Source organism: Macaca nemestrina, chromosome 5, assembly GCF_043159975.1.
Source record: "Macaca nemestrina isolate mMacNem1 chromosome 5, mMacNem.hap1, whole genome shotgun sequence".
Lineage (NCBI taxonomy): Eukaryota > Metazoa > Chordata > Mammalia > Primates > Cercopithecidae > Macaca > Macaca nemestrina.
Genome location: NC_092129.1, coordinates 123,540,050 through 123,559,248, shown reverse-complemented (window position 1 = coordinate 123,559,248; position 19,199 = coordinate 123,540,050). Strand labels below are relative to the sequence as shown.

The following is a 19,199-nucleotide window of genomic DNA, read 5'->3' as shown; positions in this document are numbered from 1 at the left end:
TAGTTATAAATGGCAATCATTTTTTGTCTGATGAACTAGGATGTGCCATTACAAAGTTTTCTCAATAAAAATTTCCTAGAGAGCTAGAAATTTCTACTAGCTTATTCATAAAACCTCTCATCACGATTATGTGTTCATCATAGTACTTATAACTAATATGCATCATATGCTAATTTTGTATAAAGTAACTCATGATTCTTACCAAACAAATTGCAACATATTTTCATACTATTATTGTTTTAGTTTTGAAGACATAAGGAAACAGGCACCAATATGTTAAATACATTACAGAAGATTATAAGGAAAGTCAGAATAAGGAATAATACCAAGATCTTCTCACAGAAAATGTCGCTGCAAGCAGAGAAATGGTAAATTCACTTATTAGAACAGAACCTATGTCCCATCCATCCATCCATGTCTCTCTACCTGTAGGATCATGTCTGCAACTGCTTGTTTTATACACATGCCAGCTAGTAAATTTTTCATGTAAGTTGTTATACTTTTCAGGTCTATAATTTCCAATTCGTTGTTACTACAGCTTTCATTTCTCTCTTATTTTTAGCATATCATTATTTAATTCTTTGAGCACATTTATCATAGCTGCCTTAAGGTTTAAAAATTTTTTTTTAGCTAAAACCAATGTCAAAAACCAGTCAGAGTCAGTTTATACATAATGCCTTTTAGTTTTCCTGGATTTTGTTCACACTTTTTAATTAATTATATTCCTACTAATTTTTGTTTGAAAACTGTTCATCATAGAAAGACATTTCAATATTTCTAAATTTTGTGTTATTCTCCCAAGGGATTTTGATTTACTTACTTGCATGGACTTAAACTGCATAACTATCTCCTTTACAGTATACAATCATGTGTGTGTACTTGTCTATGTGTGTGTATGTGTGCATGTGTATGTGTGTGGGCGTGTATGTATCCCCATTTAGGGCCGTCCTCTGTATAGTTTAGTTTACTAGTCAGCCAATAATTTGAGTTGGGGCTAAGAGTCTATGATCACATATTTGGGACCTGTAAACTTTCTGCCACCTGAGTTGTATGTGGGTTGCATAATGCAGCATTGAAGGTGTGGCAAGTTCAAAAGTCTAATTTGAATTTGAATTTTCTGTCTAGTGCTTTCAGGTCTCTTCCTTGTACATGTAGTGTAATAGCAAGCCAAGATTTTGGTGGAGAGTTTGTTATGTCAGTGCTTCTACCTCTCCCTCAATTCCAGGATCTCTCTGCTAAATTTATGCCTAATCTGCCATATGTCTAAACTGAAAGCAATGTTTATGCCTATTAACCTGGCATTTATTTATTAATTAATTTGTGTGTGTGTGTGTGTGTGTGTGTGTGTGTGTGTGTTTCTGCCTGTTTTGAATCCACCACTTATAGATAGTAGACACCACATGCCTCTGATAAAGCTGAGTTTTTGCATCCTGAATTAGAGCTGAATAGAAAAAAAGATGACTGGAGACATACAACCATTATTACCCGATAGTGAACCAATTTGTAAGAATATGCTCCTCTCAGGTTTTTGTCATTGTATTCTGCTTCATGCCTTGAAATGGTTGTTTGTGACATTGTTGTCCACTTTTATACATTTCGTATATGGAAGGAAATTTCTCAACTTTTTCAGGATGCCATTACCAAAAATATGTTACCCAGACTGCATTAATATGAAGTTCAATAAAGCCAATATAATATGAAAGAAATAAACAATAAAGGATATCAGTACACAAAATCAATGTGCAAAAATCACAAGCATTCCTATATGTCAATAATAGACAAATGGAGAGCCAAATCATGAGTGAACTCCCATTCACAATTGCGACAAAGGGAATAAAATACCTAGGAATACAACTTACAAGGGATGTGAAGGACCTCTTCAAGGAAAACTACAAATCACTGCTCAAGGAAATAAGAGAGGACACAAACAAATGGAAAAATATTCCATGCTCATGGAGAGAAAGAATCAATTTTGTGAAAATGGCCATACTGCCCAAAGTAATTTATAGATTCAGTGCTATTCCCATCAAGCTACCATTGACTTTCCTCATAGAATTAGAATAAAACTACTTTAAATTTCATATGGAACCAAAAAAGAGCTCGCATAGCCACGACAATCCTAAGCAAAAAGAACAGAGCTGGAGGCATCATGCTACCTGACTTCAAACTATAGTATAAGGCTACAGTAACCAAAACAGCATGGTGTTGGTACCAAAACAGATATATAGGCCAATGGAACAGAATGGAGGCCTCAGAAATAATGCCACACATCTACAACCACATGATCTTTGACAAACCTGACAAAAACAAGCAATGGGAAAAGGATTCCCTATTTAATAAACGGTGTCAGCAAAACTGGCTAGCCACATGCAGAAAACTGAAACTGGACCCCTTCCTTACACCTTATATAAAAATTAACTCAACATGGATTAAAGACTTAAGCATAAGACCTAAAACCATAAAAAACCTAGAAGAAAACCTAGGCAATACCATTCAGGACATAGGCATGGGCAAAGACTTCATGACCAAAACACCCAAAGCAATGGCAACAAAAGCCAAAATTGACACATGGAATCTGATTAAACTAAAGAGCTTCACACAGCAAAAGAAACTATCAGCAGAGTGAACCGGCAATCTATGGAATAGGAGAAAATTTTTGCAATGTATCCATCTGACAAAGGGATAATATCCAGAATCTACAAGGAACTTAAACAAATTTACAAAAAAAAAAAAAAAGAAATCAAAAAGTAGGCAAAAGATATGAATAGACATTTCTCAAAAGAAGACATTTATGTGGCCAAGAAACATATGAAGAAAATCTCATCATCACTGGTTATTAGAGAAATGCAAATCAAAACCACAATGAGATACCATCTCACACCGATTAGAATGGCGGTCATTAAAAAGGCAGAAAACAACAGATGCTGGAGAGGATGTGGAGAAATAGGAACACCTTTACACTGTTGGTGGGAGTGTAAATTAGTTCAACCATTATGGAAAATAGTGTGGTGATTCCTCAAGGATCTAGAACCAGAGATACCATTTGACCCAGCAATCCCATTACTGGGTATATACCCAAATATTTATAAATCATTCTACTATAAAGACACATGCACATTTATGTTTATTGCATCACTGTTCACAATAGCAAAGACTTGGAACCAACCCAAATGTCCATCAGTGATAGAGTAGATAAAGAAAATGTGACACATATACACCATGGAATACTATGCAGCCATTAAAAAAATGAGTCCACATCCTTTGCATGGACATGGATGAAGCTGGAAACCATCATTCTCAGTAAACTAACACAGGAACAGAAAACCAAACACTGCATGTTCTTACTCGTAAATGTGAGTTGAACAATGAGAACGCATGGACACAGGGTGGGGAACATAACACATTGGGCCTGTTGGGGAGTAGGAGGCTAGGGGAGGAATAGCATTACGAGAAATACCTAATGTAAATGATGGGTTGATGGGTGCAGCATACCACCATGGCACATGTATACCTATGCAACAAACCTGCATGTTCTGCACATGTATCCCAGAACTTAAACAAACAAATGAAAATACTGGTAGCCAAAATGGGGATTGATCTGAGTAGAAAAGAAATCAAGAAAATTTCCTAGAAAGATGAAAATTTTGTTTATTGTGATAGATATATGAGTTACAAAATTGAATAGCTAAGATTTGTACATCATAATACATGCATGCAGAATTTGTCCTTTCTTAAAGAGAGATCTGATTTTTGTCCCTAACTCCTAGGAGGTCACCTCTAAACTCTTGGAATTTTTAAAGTTATAGAAATGTTTTGATATCCGTGGTGAGCCCCTTTCACCACACCTGATAGTTTAAGCTAATGAGGTGACACACTGTGGACACTTTGGGTCACACCTTATCAGCCAGACCACCAAGGATGGAAATGAAGTCTAGAGACTGAGTTCAACCATGTGGAAAATTAGTCAGTCATGCCTCCATCATGAAGGGCCAATAAAATCTTCAGACTTTGTAGCTTGGCTGAGTTCCCTAGGTTGGCAATACTTTTTCTAACGTCACGCATCAAAGCCAGACTGTAATGTCTCTCCGAGAACAATGGAAGTTTTGCATTTGGAATCTTTCCAAACTCCTTGGCTGATTTTAGTCTATCCTTTTGTTGTAATAAACCATAACTTTGAATATAATTGTTCAGTAAGTTCTGTCATTTCTTCTGGAAAATTTTTGAGCCTGAGAGAGGTTTTAGAACCTATCCTCACGCTCTCAAAACTTGCAAAATGCCTCTGAAATTTAGCTTAAAAAGTAACAAAGAAACATAACAATCTCGTGGAAGGATGAGGTGCGTATAAAACTAGATAATACAAAAGTGACAGATTGTTGAAGCTATGTAAGGAAAATAAAGACAAGCACTATTAGTTTTACTTCTATATTTGTAATTTTACATATGAAAAAGTTAAAAAGTCTCAGTCTTCATAGATTTTTCCTTTAGATTAGAAAGATCCAAATGAACACAAGATTTAATTGTACAATAATTTACTTACTCATTCTACGACATTAAATATAATAATCAGCATTTTGATAGGTAATGACAGTAAAGAAAACACTATAAAATTATCATTAGTTGTTTTTTAACTATTTGTATAAGCTTTATTTTATTATCTAAATCATATTTAATATTAGAGTTTTGGTCAATTCGCTTCACATTCTCACTCTGTAGTATTTCTCTAAGTGTCTCTAATCAATTAAGTCTATTTAAACTTCTTTGAAGTGGTCAATTTACCATGAGTGAACACAAAGGAATAACCAGATTCTTTAAAATTCAAAATAGAGGTAAAGATAAAAATTCATTCAACAGAAAAATCCTCTGTCCTTGTGAGTAATCATGCCCTATATCACTCACCACCTGGAGATATCAGTGTACAGGCATCGGTAGTTGTCAAGTGACTGATAAGGAGTGATTCGTGCCTGAAATCTCTTTCCCATTCAGTAGCTCAACATAGCATATCAATAGTATTGTATTTAGGGACCAAATTCTAACAAGAGTAGGGCATTAGGATCACCTGGGGAACATTTTCAAAACAGGAATTCTTGAACTTCACTCCATAGATATTTGGAGGCAAGAGGCCTAGAGTGGGAGCCAGGTACATGCTCTTTAAAAACGTTCCCAGGTAATATTGATGTGCATTGCAATTTAAGAAGATCTGACTTACGAGTTTTGTCTGCATTTGTTGACTGGGAATTACCTGTGTTTCCATTTTAAAAAATGTAAAATAAGATCATGTCTTTCTAATTGCTATATCTGTTTTAAAATAGCATGATTTTCAACTTGTTGATTATATTTTGATGTGTATTAATTAACAATATAGTTAAAATACCTGTTGTTTTTACCATAATTTTCATTTATTATCTTGCATAAATCCTCACAAATACATTGTAACTTGGAATCAATAAATCATTCTGCTCTGTCACACACACACAAAATCTTTGCACTTCGTTTCTAAAAAATACCTGCAGTTTCAATTACATCTTTCAAATCTTCCCTTCTACCATTTGTCAAGTTTCACTATCCATAGGACTTGCTGGAATAATTATCTATCTCATCTGAAGAGAATAGGAATTATAATCTCAATCAAAATGGGAGCTTGTCATACTTCTCAACAGCTATTCAATTCATACTTCAAGGAAAGTTTATCTCTTTGTACCTCAGTTAGAAGATATTCTGCTTTTTTTTTTTTTTAACTCTGGCATTTTCACAGAGAAAAATATGCCTTTTGGGATTAGACGCTACAGAGTAGAAAGCATTTTGGACAACAAATTCAAAGATTTGCATTCTAGCTCTGGTGTTGTCAGCAACTCTGGCAACAGGGAAGTATTTTTTTCTTCTTTGTTGTCCTCATATGAATGATGAGAAATGAATTAAATGCTGTCTTCAATCCTACTGGCTATATGAATTTAGATATTTGGTCATGCATGCCAAGACCAAAGTCTGCTTTTTCATTAATTACATTGCCAGCAGATTTTGTCCTAAATAATTCTGATGTAACTTTTGGTGAAACTGACCAGTAATTGTTCTTTAATATATAGCAAGGTAGAGTAATCAGATACCTAATCCTTTTATAATCAGAAGGATTTAGACAAGCAAAAGTTCTGAAGTCACGTTCCCAATGGCTGTTGGGAATGTACCACAAACCAAAGTTATGTGATCTTCATTTTATATTCAAAAGAAAGAAGACAAAGTAAATGCTATCAACCATGATATCTTTCAGGGAGGATATTAGGTTTGTTATTAATAATTATTTGCAAGTCCCCTTGGATAGCATGTAAGTCCCCAGGGACTGAATGTAGAAAAAAAAATATTTCACAATAGAAAAAATTAGAAGGCAAAAATATGGAGGTGGGGTAAGGTGTAAGAGGTGGAGTATGAAGTCAGTAATATGGTAGAAGATGATTTAATTTTCATGATTTCACAATCTTTGGAAAATTTAATAAGAGTAAATTTAGTGAGAGCATATATTTGTGAAACCCAGAAAAGGGGCTAACTTCTCAAGCAGAATGATGGTAAAATCAAGAGAATCCCATGTAGATTCAGAAGCAGAGAGAGAACTTGAGAAAGTAAAATTGAAAACATGATGTAAAACCATAAAAAGTGTGAGTAGAACTTTATATTCTCTTGGATAATGGAATTGAGATTGAGGCCTAGTTTAAAAGATCTCTAAGAGACAAGATTAATGATATGTAGGTTATGCCAAGTAAACACTTCAAGGGTCTCTATTTTCAGGTTTCATTATGATGACACCCTCAGAATTCAAATTATTAGTCATCACCATCTGTGAAAAAGGTGGAATCTTGAGTCATAGGATCTATTCCATCCACAGATTTGTACAGATATTTACTTATTACTATCTTTTAAGCCCCACTGATCTGTGAACTTGTCAGATTGTGTTAGCTTACCCTCATCTAAACTTCTGCCTTCCATCTTTATGTAACCAATATATGCAGAAACTTCAAGAAATCAATTGATGATGCACTAGGGAGAGGATTGAGTGGTGACTACACACAATGGCCTATTATTGTGATGGTTGATATGAATTTATCTGTCTTAAATATTTTTAATCTATAATTTTTAATCTGTAACCTATATTTGTTTCTTCTTGTTTAATCGCACTGGCTAACATCTTCAACTAAATGTTAAATATTATTACAAAATCTATGTCTTATTTTTTCTTGACTTTATCAGAAAAGTCTCTGTTACTTCCCCAAGTAACATGCTGGAAACTGCACTAAGTTATGAAAATTTTATTATATTAAAGGAAGATCTATAAATTCCTCTTCAGTACATGCTTTAACGTAAAGGAGAACTGAATTTTGTCAGATGCTTTTTCTGATATTCATGAAGATAATCGTATGATTTAGTACCTTTAGTTTTTTAAAATTCAAAATAATTTTAATTGAAGCACTAAGATTATTATGAAACTTGATCAATAATATAAATTTATATAAACAAAAATACCTTATGAAAAGGATCGTATAGATGCTACAAAAGAATAATAATGAACTGAAACAAATAGGCTCTAGAAGATGTTGAAAGAGATTAAAAGATAGTATAATTAAAGACATTTCTAATTGAAAGGACTAGGCAAGTCAATGGAATTGAATGTGAAAGTACAAAAACAAATTTGAGTCAATTTTTGAATTTGCTATATGATAAAGTTAGTATTTTATCAGTTAATGAAAGATAAATTTTGAAAAATGGTGTTGGGGCAACTGGTAAATATTTAGAAGAGTATAATTATTTGGTAATGTACATTTAATAATACTCATATTAATTGTTAATATTTTTATGCTAATTAATATTTTGTATGCTAATTCTTTGAAAATAATGTGATTTTTTTTCAGTAAATTCAGGGAACAGTTGGGGGAAAAATCTAGGAAGATAAAAAATTAGAGACTAAAAAAATGCTTCCAGTCTTAGGGCATTAAACAGTAAAGTAAGTAAAGTTAACAAAATCTGACATGATATTTAAATTAACACTAAAGTATACAGCTACCTCTGAAAGCTGTCTAGGTGATTAGACTCTGCTCCTCATGAGATTAATACAGTAATAGAGAAAAGTATTAGGTTGAGAATGAAGGAGGAAATGAAATGGAGGCAGAACTAAGGTGAATTTTGAAAAAATATCATGCAGTAAAATATAAATGAAGTGATGAAGAAATACAAGTGGAATCTAAATAAACAGCTGAAATGACCAGGAAATCTTTAGGGCTTATTGGTTAAGGCAGATATATTTTATTGCTCTGTAATTTAGCTGAAGTCAATGTAAATAAGCTAAATGTTCCTGTATTCATATTGCCTCTCTTGTTCTGCTTGGGAATTAGGACAGACAGAAAGAGAGTGATCTGGGTTTGTGTCACAGTTGTTCCTTTGCTGTGGAACAAACTGCTCCAGAAACCTATTTGTTTAAAGTAACACCCGTTTATTTAACTCATGATTCTGTGTGTTAGCAATTTGGAATGGGCTCAGGTGAACACTTCTTTTTGTCTCAGATGCTGTCATTTATATTTCCGTGTCAGCTGCCTGTCTGTTAGGTTCACATTCCTAGAACATTTTTGAGAGAATATGAGAAGCAGTGTCTTATCAGTCTGCCAAGCTGTTATCAATTATCTCCTCTTCTTCCGCCTTGTTCGGTTTTCTTCCTATAGAGACTTACTTTTGTTTGTTTTGCTTTGTTTTCATTGGTTAGTTTTTATTTTCATATTGTCTTAGTTAATTTGGGCTGCTATTAAAAAGGCCATAGACTTGGTGACTTAGAGAACAAACAATTATTTCCTACAGTTCCAAAGGCTGGTAAGTCCAAGGCACTGGCTGATTTGGTTTCTGTAGAGGGCCTTCTTCCTGGTTTGTACAGGGATACCTTCTTGTATATCATCACATGTTAGAGAGAGAGTATGAAAACACTCTCATGTCTCTTTTTATAAGGGCACTAATCCCAGCATGAGGTCTCCACCTCAAGCCCTAATTACTTCCCAAAGGCTTTGTCTCCAAATACCATCACATTGGGAATTACGATTTCAGCGTAAGTTTTCAGGGGGCACAAACATTCTGTACATGGTGTGTGTGTTTGCTTATTTATTGGGAAGGAGAGTGTGCTTGTTCAGTGTGTCACACTTGAAATTAATTTAAGAAATAAATTTTGATTGGTTTCATAATATCTCAGACATCTCTTTGATAATACTACCTTTTAATCAGAGTAACATGAAATAAATATAGCTTTAAAAGACATTTACCTTCTGATACTGAACTTTATTCATTTTTCTTAAATGTTTAGATAATTTCAACGTTTGCTTTATATACAGGGTATACATGTACAGATTTGCTACATGATATTATGTGATGCTGAGGTGTATAGTATGGATCCCGTCACACAGGTAGTGATCATAGTACTTGACAGGAAGTTTTTTTTACCCTACCCCCACCACCGTCTAGTAGTCCACAGTGTCTATTGTTCCCATATTTATGTTTTTGTGTGCTCACTGTATAGCTTCCCCTTGTGAGAACATGTGGTGTTTTGTTTTCTTTTCTGTCATTAATTTGCATAGGATTGTGGCCTCTAGCTCCATCAATATTGTTGTGAAGGACATGATTTTATATATTTTTATGGCTGCATAGTATTCCGTGGTATACTACATTTTCCTTTTCCAATCCAGCATCCAAGGACGTCTAGGTTGATTCTATGTCTTTGCTGTTGTGAATACTGCAGTGATGAACATACGAGTGCATGTATCCTTTGGTAGAATGATTTGTTGTCTTTTAGATATATACCCAGTAATGGGATTGCTGGGTCAAATGGTAGGTCTGTTGTAAGTTGTTTAAGAAATCTCCAACTGCCTTCCACAGTGGCTGGATTAATTTACATTCCCATCAACAGTGCATAAGTGTTCCTTTTTCTCTGCAGACTCACCAGGACCTATTGTTTTTTGACTGTTTTAATAATGGCCATTAACTGATGTGAGATGATATTTCAATGAAGTTTTGATTTGCATTTCTCAGATGGCTAATGATATGGAGCATTTTTTTCATGTGTTTTTTTGGCCACTTGTATATCTTCTTCTATGTCAAGTGCCTGTTCATGTTCTTTTTCTTAATGGGGTTTTTTGTTATCTTGTTGATTTGTTTAAACTTCCTATAAATTCTAAATTCTAGATCTTTGTCAGATGCATATTTTGTGAATATCTTCTCCCATTCTATAGGTTGTCTATTTAATCTGTTGATAGTTTCATTTGCTGTTCAGAGGCTCTTTAGTTTAGTTATGTCCTATTTGTCTATTTTTGTTTTTGTTGCAGTTGCTTTTGGGGACTCAGCCAAAAGTTATTTGGTAAGACTGATGAGGAGAGTATTTCCTAGGTTGTTTTCTAGGACTTTTATAGTTTGAGGTCTTACATTTAAATGTTTAATCCATTTTTTAGTTAAGTTTTGTATACGGTAAAAGTTAGAGATCCAGCCTCAATCATTTACTTATGGCTAGCCATTTATCCCAGCACCATTTACTGAATAGAGAGTCCTTTCCTCATTGCTTATTTTTGTCAGCCTTGTTGAAAGTCAGATGATTTTAGGTGTGCAGCTTTATTTCTGAGTTTATTATTCTGTTTCATTGGTCTATATGTCTGTTTTGTACCAGCACCAATCTGTTTTGGTTACTGTGGCTTCACAGCATAGTTTGAGGTTGGGTAGTATAATGCCTGCAGCTTTGTTCTTTTGGCTTATGATTGCTGTAGCTAGTTGAGCTCGTTTTTGGTTCCACGTAAATTTTAGAATACCTCTGTGTAGAATGACATTATAGTTCGGCAGGAATAGCATTGAATTTATAAATTGCTTTGGGCAGTATGGCCACTTTAACAATATTGATTTTTCCAATCCGTAAGCATGAAGTGATCTTCCCATGTATTTGTGATGTCAAATTGAACTTCTTGAGCTGAAAAATTCACTACAAGAACTTCATAATACAACAGAATTATTAACTACAGAATAGACTAAGCTAAGGAAAGAATCTCAGATCTCAAAAACCAGTTATCCAAATTAACCGAGTCAGATAAAAATAAAGAAAAAAAGAATTAAGAAAAATGAACAAGGCCAGGTATGGTGGCTCACGCCTGTAATTCTAGCACTTTGAGAGGCTGAGACAGGCAGAACATGAGGTCAGGAGTTCAAGACCAGCCTGGCCAACATGGCGAAACCCATCTCTACTAAAAATACAAAAATTAGCTGGGTGCAGTGGCGGGTGCCTGTAATCCCAGCTACTTGGGAGGCTGAGGCAAGAGAATTGCTTGAACCCGGGAGGCAGAGGTTGCAGTGAGCCAAGATTGTGGTGCCACTGTAATCCAGCCTGGGTGACAGAGCAAGACTCCATCTCAGAAAAAAAAAAAAAGAAAGAAAGAAAAATTAACAAAACCTCTGAGAAATGTGGGATCATGTAAAGAGAGCAAATATATGACTCATTGGCATTCCTGAGAAAGAAGGGGAGAAAATAGGCAACCTAGTAAATAAATTTGAGGCTACAGTCTATAAAAATTTTCCTAATCTCACTAGAGAGGTCAATATGCCAATTCAAGAAGCACAGAGAATCCCAGGCAGATGCTATATAAGATGATCATCCCCAAGGCACATAGTTATTCATCAAGGCCAGCGCAAAAATAAAATAAAATGAAATAAAAACAATTAAAAAGTCTTAAAGGCAGCTAGAGAGAAAAGGCAAGTTACCACAGAGGGAACTCCATCTGGGTAGCAGCATATCTCTGCAGAAACCTTAAAAGCCAGAAGAGATTGGGGGCATATTTTTAGCATTCTTAAATAAAAGAAATTCAAACTAAGAATATTATATCCAGCCAAACTCAGCTTCATATGTGAAGGATAAATAAAATCCTTCTCTGACAAGCAAATGCTGAATGGAATACATTTCAACTAGACAAGGCTTACAGGAAGTCTTTTTAAGGGAGTGCTAAACACATATTTGAAAGAATAATACGTACTACCACAAAGCGCACTTAAACACATAGTCCACAGCCACTATAAAGCAACTACACATTCAAGTCTACATAACAACCAACTAGCAACATGATGGCAGGATCAAAATCACACATAGCAATACTAAGCTAGAATGTAAACAGACTAAACACCCCACTTAGAAGATACAGAATGGCAGCATGGTTAAAGTACAAGACCCAATCATCTCTCTTCTTCAAGGGACCTATCTTACATGTTACTACACCCACATGACTTAAAGTAAAAGAGTGGCATAAGATCTACCATGCAAATGGAAAACAAAGAAGAGCAGGAGTCACTCTTCTTGTATCAAATAAAACAGGCTTTACATCAATAAGAATTAAAAAGGATAATAAAGAGCTTTATACAATAATAAAAGGTACAATGCAAAAAAAGATTTAATGATCCTAAATATAGATGCACCCAAGAATGGAGCACCTAGATCCATAAAACAAGTTCTTGCTATGAAATGACTCTGACAACCGCACAATAACAGTGAGAGATTTCAACAACTCTCTAACAGTGTTAAATCATCGAGGCAGAAAATGAACAAAGAAATTGAGGACTTAAGTTTGACACTTGACCAATTGGGCCTAATAGACACCTACAGAACACTCCACCTAACAACCACAGAATATATACATGGAACATATTCTATAACTGGCCCCATGCTCAGTCATCAAGCAAGCCTCAATAAATTCAAAAAATTTGAAATCGTACCAAGCATATTCTTGGAATGCAATACAATAAAAATAGAAATCAGTAACAAGAAGATGTCTCAAAAGTACACAAATACATGAAAATTAAACAACTTAATTCTGAATAACTCCTGGATCAAAAGGCACAAATCAAGAAATTATTTAAAATTAATGAAAAGAAGAACACAACATACCAAAATCTCCAAGATGCTGCCAAAGGATTGTTTGGAAGAAAGTTTGTAGTACTAAAAAACTTCATTAAGAAGTTAGAAAGATCTCAAATTAATAATCAAATTTTGCATCTAAAGAGACTAGAAAATAAAATCAACCTTAAAGTTAGCCAAAGAAAATAAATAACTAAAATTTGAGAACTTAATGAAATTGAGATGAAAAATTTCATACAAAAAAAATCAATGAAACCAAGAGCTGGTTTTCTGAAGAAATAAATGAGACTGATAGACTCTAGCTCGATTAACAAAGAAAAAGAAAGCAAATATCCAAGTAAGCACAATAAGAAATGACAAGTATGATATTACAACCAATCCCACAGAAATACAAAAGACCCTTAGAGACTACTATGCACAACTCTGTACACACAAATTGGAAAATCAAGAGGAAATCGATAAATTCCTGCAAGCAGTTTCCCAAGATTGAATCAGGAAGATACTGAAACACTGAATAGACCAATATCAAACTTCTGAAATTGAATCACTAATAAGCAATCTACCAACCAAAAAAAGTCCTGGACTAGATGGATTCACAGCTGAATTCTACCAGATGTAAAAAGAAGAACTGGTACCAATCCTAAAGAACTATTCCGAGGCCGGGCGCAGTGGCTCAAGCCTGTAATCCCAGCACTTTGGGAGGCCGAGACGGGTGGATCACGAGGTCAGGAGTTCGAGACCATCCTGGCTAACACGGTGAAACCCCGTCTCTACTAAAAAATACAAAAAACTAGCTGGGCGAGGTGGCGGGCGCCTGTAGTCCCAGCTACTCGGGAGGCTGAGGCAGGAGAATGGCGTGAACCCGGGAGGCGGAGCTTGCAGTGAGCTGAGATCCGGCCACTGTACTCCAGCCTGGGCGACAGAGTGAGACTCCGTCTCAAAAAAAAAAAAAAAAAAAAAAAAAAAGAACTATTCCAAAAAAAATCAGGGATGAGAATCTGCTCCCTATCTCATTCTATGAGGCCAGCATCAGCCTAATACCAAAATCTGGCAGAGACACAATGAGAAAAGAAAGTTTCAGACCAATATTCGTCATGAACATAGACACAAAAATTCTCACAAAAATACTAGCAAATCAAATCCAGCAGCACATTAAAAAGTTAATACAGCATGATCAGAAAGGCTTTCTTTATTCCTTGGATGCAAGGCGCTTCAAAATGCACCGATCACTACTTTTGATTTATCACATAAACAGGATCAAAAGCATATGAACATCTCAATAGACATTAAGAAAGCTTCCAACAAAATCAAACATCCTTTCAGGATAAAAATCCTCAACAGACCAGACATAAAAGGAACATACTTCAAAACAATAAGAACCATCTATGACAAACCCACAGCCATCATTATACTGAATTGGCCACAAACACTGTGTGTTTCCTTTTCTCTGCAGCCTCACCAGCATTCATTGTTTTTGACATTTTAATAATAGCCATTCTGACTGATATGAGATGGTATCTCCTTTTGGTTTCGATTTGCATTTCTCTAATGATTAGGGATGTTGAGCATTTTTTCCTATGCTTTTTGGCTGCATGTATGTCTTCTTTTGAGAAGTGTCTGTCCATGTCCTTTGCTCATTTTTTTATGGGGTTGTTTTTTGATTATTAATTGGTTTTTGTTTTATAGATTCCGGATCTTAGACCTTTGTCAGATGCATGGGTTGCAAATATACTCTCCCATTCTGTGGGTTCTCTGTATGCTCTGGATAGTTTCTTTTGATGTTCAGAAGGTCTTCAGTTTAATTAGGTCTTATTTGATAATGTTTGGTTTTGTTGCAATTGCTTTTGGCATCTTTATCATGAAATCGTTGATCCATCCTATGTCCAAAATGATTTCTCCTACGTTATTTTTCAGGGATTTTATAGTTTTAGGTTTGAACTTTAGGTCTTTACTCCATCTTGAGTTGAATTTTGTGGATGGTGTAAAGAAGGGGTCTTCTGCACACAGATAGCCAGTTATCACAGTACCATTTATTGAACAGGGAATTATTTCCTCATTGCTTGCATTTGTTGACTTTGTCAAAGATAAGATGGTTGTAGGTGTGCAGCATTATTTCAAGGCTCTCCTATTTTGTTGCATTGTTCTATGTGTCTATTTTTGTTCCAGCACCATGCTGTTCTCATTATTGTAGCTTTGTAGTGGCATTTGAAGTCATGTAAGATGATGCCTCCAGCTTTGTTTTCTTTGCTTAGGATTGCCTTGGCTTTTCAGGCTCTATTTTTTTCTTTTTTTCTTTTCTTTTTTTTTTTGCTGTTCCATGTGAATTTTAAGATAGTTTTTTGTTTGTTTGTTTGTTTGTTTTTTGTTTGTTTTTTTTCTGATTCTGTGAAGAATTTCCATGACAGTTTAATAGGAATAGCATTGAATCTGTAAGTTGCTTTTGGCACTATGGCCCTTTTAACAATATTGAATTTTCCAATTCATAGCATATATTTCCATTTTTGTGTCATCTCTGACTTTTTTTCCTTTTTTTTTTTATTTCAGTAGGCTTGGGGGGAACAGGTAGTGTTTGGTTACATGAATCAGTTCTTTAGTGGTGATTTCTGAGATTATGGTGCACGCATCACCTGAGTAGTATACATGGTACCCAGTGTGTCGTCTTTTATCCCTCAGCCCCCTCTCAAGCTTTCCCCAAAGTCACCAAAGTTCACTGTGGCATTTTTATGCCTTTGTGTCCTCATAGCTTAGCTCCCACTTATGAGAGTGAAAACATATGATGTTTGGTTTTCCATTCCTGAGTTACTTCACTTAGAATAATGGTCTCCAATTGCATCCAGATTGCTGCAAATGCCACTATTTCTTTCTTTTTTCATGGCTGAGTAGTATTCCATGGGGGGTGTGTGTGTGTGTGTGTGTGTGTATTACATACATATATAATTATTACATATAATTACATATGTATTATATGTAAATAATATGCGTGATTATATGTAATATATGTAAATTGTATTTATACAAATACTATATTATGTAATTATATATACAATTATATATAGAATTTTATATACAATTATATATATATAATTTTCTTTACTCATGGATTGATAGGTATTTGAGCTAGTTCCAAATTTTTACAATTGTGAATTGAGCTGCTATAAACACGCAAGTGCAAGTATCTTTTTCATATAATGACTTATTTTCCTCTTGGTAGATACCCAGGAGATGGATTGCTGTATCAAGTGGTATATCTACTTTTAGTTATTTAAGGAATCTCCACACCGTTTTCCATAGTAGTTGTACTGGCTTACATTTCCACCAACAGTGTAAAAGTGTTCCCTTTTCACCACATAGGTAGTATCATAATGTAGTTTTGATTTGCATTTCCCTGATCATTAGTGATATTGAGCATTTTTTTCATGTGTTTCATATGTTTGTTGGCCATTTGTATATCTTTTTTGAGAATTGTTAATTTATGTCCTTAGTCCACTTTTTGATGTGATTTTTTGTTTATTCTTGCTGATTTGTTTGATTTCCCTATAGATTCTGGAATTAGTCTTTTGTCAGATGTACAGATTGTGAAGATTTTCTTCCACTCTGTGGGTTGTCTGTTTACTCTGCTGATCATTTCTTTTGCTGTGATGAAACTTTTTAGTTTAATTAAGTCATATCTATTTATCTTTGTTTCATTGCATTCAATTCAGGTTCTTGTTCATAAAGTCTTTGCCTAAGTCAAAGTCTGGAATGTTATCTTCTAGAATTTTTATGGTTTCACATCTTAGATTTAAGTCTTTGATCCATCTTGAGTTGATTTTTGTATAAAGTGAGAGATGTGGATCCAGTTTCATTCTTCTACATGTGGCTTGCCAATTATACTAGCACCAGTTGTTGAATAGGGTGTCCTTTCTTCAGTTCATACTTTTGTTTGCTTTATGAAAGATCAGTTGGCTGTAAGTATTTGACTTTATTTCTGGTTCTCTATTCTGTTCCATTGGTCTATATGCCTGTATTTATACCAGTACCATACTGTTTGGGTGACTACAGCTTTATAGTATAGTTTGAAGTTGGATAATGTAATGCCTCCAGATTTGTTCTTTTTGTTTAGTCTTGCTTTGGCTATGTGGGCTCTTTTTTGTTCCATATGAATTTTAGGATTGCTTTTTTCCAGTTCTGTAAAGAATAATGGTGGTATTTTGATGGGAATTGTATTGAATCTGTAGATTGTTTTGGCAGTATAATCATTTTCACAATATCGACTCTACCCATTCATGACCAGGGGATGTGTTTCTGTTTGTTTGTGTCACCTATGATTTCATTTGCAATGTTTTGTAGTTTTTTTTGTAGAGGGCTTTCACCTCCTTGACTAAGTATATTCCTAAGTTTGTTTGATTTATCTATTCATTTATTATTTTATTTTTGCAGCTATCATAAAAGCAGTTGAGTTCTTGATTCTCAGCTTAGTCACTGTTGGTGTACAGCATAGCTACTGATTTGTGTACATTAATTTTGTATCCTGAAACTTTGCTGAATTCATATACCAGTTAGAAGCCTTTTGGATGAGTCATTAGGGTGTTCTAGGTATACAATCATGTCCTCAGCAAACAGTGACAGTTTAACTTCCTCTTTACTGACTTGGATGACATTTATTTCTTTTTCTTGTCTGATTGCTTTGGCTAGGACTACCAGTACTATGCCAAATAGAAGAAATAAAAGTGGACATCACTGTCTTGTTCCAGTTCTCAGGGGAAATGCTTTCAACTTCTCCCACACTTAGTATTATGTTGGCTGTGGGTTTGTCATAGATGGCTTTTATTACATTGAGGTATGTCCCTTGTATGCCAATTTGGCTGAGGATTTTAATCATAAAAAGATGCACATTTTGTCAATTTTTTTCTGCATTTATTGAGATGATCATGTGATTTTTGTTTTTAGTTCTGTTTACCTGATATATAATGTATACTGATTTGCAGATGTTAAACCATCTCTGCATCCCTGGTATTAGACCCATTTGATCATGGGGGATTATCTGTCTGAAATGCTGTTGTATTCAGTTAGCTAGTATTTTGTTAACAATTTTTGTATCTATGTTCATCAGGGATATTGGTCTGTAGTTTTCTTTTTTTTTTTTTTTTTTTTTTGGTTATGTCTTTTCCTGGTTTTGGTATTATGGTGATACTGGCTTCATAGAATGATTTAAGGAGGATTTCCTCTTTCTCTATCTTTTGGAATAGTGTAAATAGAATTGGAAACAATTCTTATTTGAACATCTGATAGAATTCAACTGTGAATCCATATCGTTCTGGACTTTTTTTGTGTGTGTGTGACTTTTAAATTACCATTACAATCTCACTGCTTGCTATTAGTCTTTTCCAAGTTTCTGCTTCTTCCTGGTTTAATTTAGGTGACTTGTATATTCCCAGAGATTTGTCCATATCTCTAGGTTTTCTACTTTATGTGTGTAAAGTGTTCATAGTAGCCTTGAAAAACCTTATGTATTTCTATGATATCAGTTGTGATATCTCCTGTTTGATTTGTTTTTGTTGTTGTTGTTGTTGTTTTGAGATGGAGTCTCGCTCTGTTGCCCAGGCTGGAGTGCAGTGGCGCAATCTGGGCTCACTGCAAGCTCCGCCTCCTGGGTTCCCGTCATTCTCCTGCCTCAGCCTCCCGAGTAGCTGGGACTACAGGCACATGCCACCACACCCGGCTAATTTTTTGTATTTTTAGTAGAGACGGGGTTTCACCGTGTTAGCCAGGATGGTCTCAATCTCCTGACCTCGTGATCTGCCAGCCTCGGTCTCCCAAAGTGCTGGGTTTACAGGCATGAGCCACCGTGCCCAGCCCTGCTGTTTTATTTCTAATTGAGCTTATTTGGATCTTCCCTCCTCTTTTGATTAATCTTGCTAATGGTCCATCAATTTTATTTATCTTTTCAAAGAACCGTATTTTTGTTTCATTTTTCTTCTGTACTTTTGTTTGTTTGTTTGTTTGTTTCAAATTCATTTAATTCTGCTCTGATTTTGGTTCTTTCCTTCTGCTGGGTTTGGTTTGTTCTTGTTTCTCTAGCTTCCTCAGTTGTGCCTTCAGATTTTCTATTTGTACTCTTTCAGACTTTCTGATGTAGGCATTTAATGCTATGAACTTTCCTTTTAGCATGACCTTTTCTGTATCCCAGAGATTTTGATAGGTTGTGGCAGTATTATTGTTCAGTTCAAAGATTTTTTTAAATTTCCATCTTGATTTTATTGTTGACCCAATGATCATTCAGGAACCTGTTATTTAGTTTCCATGTATTTGCATGGTTTGGAGT

At 34.9% G+C, this 19,199-nt stretch overlaps 1 long non-coding RNA gene across 2 annotated transcripts in view; it reads left to right on the top strand.

The window, feature by feature from the left end:
* LOC105479521 (uncharacterized) overlaps positions 1–19,199 on the top strand; it is a 162,214-nt gene that overhangs the window by 62,714 nt on the left and 80,301 nt on the right. For both annotated transcript variants that reach the window (XR_985954.2, XR_985955.2), the window contains exon 3: positions 244–368. This is a non-coding gene — a long non-coding RNA (uncharacterized lncRNA). The remainder of the gene's footprint in view (positions 1–243; positions 369–19,199) is intronic.